The sequence below is a fragment of the Sciurus carolinensis genome, chromosome 14 (genome assembly GCF_902686445.1).
Source record: "Sciurus carolinensis chromosome 14, mSciCar1.2, whole genome shotgun sequence".
Classification (NCBI taxonomy): domain Eukaryota; kingdom Metazoa; phylum Chordata; class Mammalia; order Rodentia; family Sciuridae; genus Sciurus; species Sciurus carolinensis.
In genome coordinates this window covers 22,995,189-23,000,181 of record NC_062226.1, presented here as the reverse complement: position 1 = coordinate 23,000,181, position 4,993 = coordinate 22,995,189, and positions in this window count along the sequence as shown.

Genomic DNA, 4,993 nt, shown 5'->3' with positions numbered 1-4,993 from the left:
GCTAAGAGTTGCTTTGTGTCCTAAAATATGGTCTATTTAGAAAATCTTCCATGTACTCTGAGAAGAAAGTATATTAAGTCACGGATGAATGAAATGGTCTACATATATCTGTTAAGTCTAAGTTATTAATTGTGTTTTTTAGTTACATTGCTTCTTGATTTAGCTTTTGTTTGGATAATCTGTCTAGTGATGAAAGAGTCATGTTAAAATCACCCAGTATTATGGTGTTGTCATCTATTTGATTCTTGATATTGAAAAGTGTTTGATGTACGTAGATGCTTCGTTGTTTGGTATAAATATTTACGACTGTTATTTCTTGTTGATGTATGACTCCCTTAAGCAGTATGAAATGTTCTTCTTTGTCCCTTCTGATAACTTTGGCTTGAAGTTCACTTCATCTGATATGAGGACAGAAACCCCTGCTTGTTTATGAGATCCATGTGAGTAATGTTTTTTCCCATCCTTTCATCCTCAGTCTGTGGATGTTTTTGCCTATGAGGTGAGTCTCTTGGAGACAGCATATTGTTGGGCCTTGTTTTTTAATCCAATCTGCCAGCCTCTGTCTTTCGATTGATGAGTTGAATACATCAACATTCAGTGTTATTATTGAGAAATGATTTTTACTTCCTATTATTTTGATTTATTTCTAGTTTTTAGGTTGAATTAGATTCTCCTTTGATATTCTATTCTTCTAGTGTAGTTTCACAATTTGCTGGTTTTCCAAAAATCCTAACCCTCAAAACACAGTAAGAAAAAATAACTACCTTCTAGAAAGTCTAGAAATGAGAAAGCAGAAACAAATACGTATAAATGTTCATGAATCAATGAGTACATGTTCAAAGGAAAAAAAAAATCAATGAGAGTATATACTCTCAGTCTGTGCTGAACTGTTGCTCCTCTCCCAGGGCATAGATCTCGCTAGGTTCCGTGAGATGAGTTTCTGTAGGGGACGCTCCTAGGGGCAGGACTTAGGTCTAGTATGGCTCCAAGTGTTTAATTGTGCGGGAAGTTGTCAGGCAATATTAAATCAAGGCACCTCTAGGACTGTACCCTAGGGGTCTCCAACGTTCCTCTAGTGGGACGGGGAGCCACTCCTTCACTGCTTCCGTTGTTGGTAGATACTGCTCTTTCTGGTCTCCAGGGCTCTGTCCTGAGCTCCCTCACCTGTTCAAATTCCCCAGCCACCTCCCACCAGGAGCCCAGTTCCAATTTTGTTCCCTTTGCCAAATTTCCCAGTCTCCAAGGCTCTCTGTTCAATACTATCCCCCACCTCACAGAGAAGCAGTATTCCTACAGCTTGAGTCTCGTGTTCTAGAGCTCTGAGATACCCGCTTGCCTCTCGTCTCACCACCTTTTATCAATGAATCAAAAAGTTGGTTGAGCCAGGCGCAGTCGGAGCGCTTCTCCATAATCCCAGCAGCACCTCCGGAGGCTGAGGCAGGAGGATCGCAAGTTCAAAGCCAGCCTCGGCAAATTGGCTGAGCCCTGAGCTATTTATCGAGATCCTGTCTCTAAATAAAATACAAAAAAGGATTGGGGATGTGGCTCAGAGGTTAAGCATCCCCAAGTTCAATTTCTGGTATCAAAATAATAATAATAATAATAATAATAATAATAATAACAATAATAATGTTGGTGTTTTGGAAAAAATAAACAAAATTAATAAACTTTTAGCCATGCTAACCAAAAGAAAGGGAGAAAGAAATGTAAATTATTAAAATCCATGATGAAAATGGAAATATCACCACGGACACTACTAAATACAAAGGATAATCAGAAACTACTTTGAAAATTTATACTTCAATAATCTAGAAAATCTTGAAGACATTGATAAATTCCTAGAGACATTTGACCTACCCAAATTGAACCAGGAGAATATAGAAAATTTAAACAATTCAATTTCAAGTACTGGGATTGAAGACTCCATTAATAGCCTACCAACAAAGAAAAGCCTGGGACCAGATGAATTCTCAGCTGAGTTCTACCAGATGTTCAAAGAAGAATTAATACCAATACTCCTCAAATTATTCCATGAAATAGAAAAGAAGGGACCCCTTCCAAACTCATTCTATGAAGTTAATATCCTGATACCAAAACCAGACGAAGACACATCAAGGAAAGAAAACTTCAGACCCATATCCCTGATGAACACACATGCAAAAAATTCTCAACAAAATACTGGCAAGTTGCATATGAAAACACATGAAAAAATAGTGGACCACGACCAAGTGAGTTTCATCCCAGAGATGCAAGTTAGGTTCAACAGATAGAAATCAATAAATGAAATCCATCACATAACTAGATTTAAAGACAAGAATCACATTGTAATCTCCATAGATGCAGAAATGCATTTGAAAAAATACAGTATCCATTCATGATTAAAACACTAGAAAAAATAGGGATACAAGAAACATATCTCGACATTGTAAAAGTTATATATGACAAACCCAAGGCCAACATCATTCTAAACAAAGAAAAACCAAAAACATTCCCTCTAAAAACTGGAACAAGACAAGGATGCCCTCTTTCACCATTTCTATTTAACATAGCCCTTGATTCTCTGGCCAGAACTATCAGGCAAAAGAAAGAAATTAAAGGTAAATAGGAAAAGAGCTAAAAATCTCTTTGTTTGCTGATGACATGATTCTATATTTGGAAGACCCCAAAAACTCCACCAGGAAACTTCTAGAAATCATAAACAAATTCTGCAAAGAACCAGGACTGGAGATTATCATGCTAAGTGAAATAAGTCAGTCCCTAAAAGCCAAATGTCTAACGTTTTCTCTGATGTGTGGAAGCTAATCACAGTGATGGCGGAGGGTGGTGAGGGGAAGAACAGAAGTTCAGTACGTTAGACAATGGACGACGAAGAGAAGGGAGGGGGGGTAACAAAAGGACAGACAGTGGAATAAGTGGGATGTAATTTTCCTATGTTCATATATGAATACATGACCAGGATAACTCCAGCTCATGTACAACCACAGGAATGGGGACCTAACTAGAATAAGATGTATTCCGTGCTTGTATAATTATATCAAAATGGATTCTCCTATCATGTATGATTAAGAAGAACCAATAAATTTTAAAACGAATGGGGATTTAGTTCAGTGTTTGCCTATCATGTAACAGGTCATGGCTTTAATCCCTAGTGCTGCCAAAAAAAAAAAATTCTACTAATGACAGCATCTGAGCCTGCTCTTATGAGGTGGCCTCTCTCAGCTCACCCTAACCCCAGCCATCCAAGGGGCATTCTGTCCATGCTCCCAACATGTTCTCCAGCCTCCATGCCAATCTCTCCCTGGGACGTGTGGCCCATTCCTGGCGCTGCTTCCTGCTCAGACTCTAGAGAGCATGGGCTGGGAGTTGCCTATTCCTATCTTAATTCATTCTATTTTTAAGATCAGGATGCTACTCTGCTCTTCCTGTCCACCCACCCTCTTCTCATCCAATCCATTGGTCCTATCTCAAAAAGGGAAGGTCCAGAAAAATAATCTGCATTACCAGATCATATCATCCAAAATCTCTATCTCACCCAGAGATGGAGGAGCTTCTAACCTTACCAGCTAATATCTTTGTTTTCCACTTGGCAGAAGGGGGTGTTCTGAAGGGGGAAAACTGAATCCTCCTTTATAACGTATATTTTCATCTTCTAAAAGTTAAGATTTCATGTATTGTTCTCCTATACTCACATATGCATAAAATTCTGTGTGTTTGTAAACCATGTCACGTGAATATTTCCCATTTAGAATGATACAATTACTGTACTGTTTGTCAATCAGAAAGAATGTGAAATGATGTCCAGCAGGTTTAAAGTGATATGTTTTAAAAAATCAACCTGTTTATAGCATGTAACTTTTAACTTCTTTTTTTTTTTTTTTTTTTTTTTTTTTTTAACTACAAGACCCACAGAGAAACTTATGTGCCAACAAACAGACAAGAAAATCTTTACTTTCTTCTCAGTCACTCCCAGACAGAGAAGAAGGTATGCAGGTACTCCGGGGAGTCTGGATCCCTTTTCCAGAGGGCAGAAGCTGGTGCATCGTGCCTTATAACAACTGGGGTACCTTGGTGCTTTTGCAGGCTGAACCCATTTAAGACTTCTCCTGGATCTCATCTTTTCTGATTTTCCAGAGAGTGAACTACATTCTTAGGATGGAACATAACAGAAAGCCTCCAAGTAAGTGGTTCTTGTTCTTCAGGGGCTGGTACGATGAATGCCCTTGCTCTTTCTCTTCAGGATGTGGGAAGTGTGGAAACCCACCCGTAATTCCCACTTTATATCAGATTGCACGCCAGCTGAGTCAGCTGTTGATAACATACTGTATTTATCTGCAAAATTATTTATAAAAATCCCACAAGGCTTGCAGATCCTACCTTGGAAAACGTAAGATTGCCTTAAGATTGGGTGACTTTACCTAGCAATGGGAACATTATCCAATAAGGGTTGAGATCATCCTTCCAGTGCCTGAATCGTGTCAAGCTGGTAAAGATCAGATTCACCACAACTCTGAGAAGTGAGTGGGTTTGTCTGGAGGTCACCCTGCCTCAGTGACCTTTTCACCTCTTCCTTGCTCCTCTGCCAGAGTGACAATCCGAGGGACCCAAGGGCTCATCCTGTGGGAAAAATAGATCCCTCAAGAATGAAGGTCATATTATTTTCTGTTCTACTTTATTTACTCTTCTCGAGAGACTAAGCGAGTCTATCAGATTTGCAGACAAGAGACAGTCAAAATAAAGCCAATGTGGAAATTTAACAGTGAGGCTTTTGTTTTGATCTTTTCCTTTTGTGGCTATTACAGAAGCAAGGGTAGAGGCTGAGGTTCATGGGCCTTCTCTCAGAGGCCGCTGTGTGCTTTCCTCCACCAGGACACATGGCAGCATATCACAGCACAGCTAAGACACGAGCTGGCACAGAACTCTCCCAGAAACCCAGGTGACGGCCGCTGGGCTGTTGTGCACTTTTTCCAGCCTTGTGCCATGACAGAGGCTTACC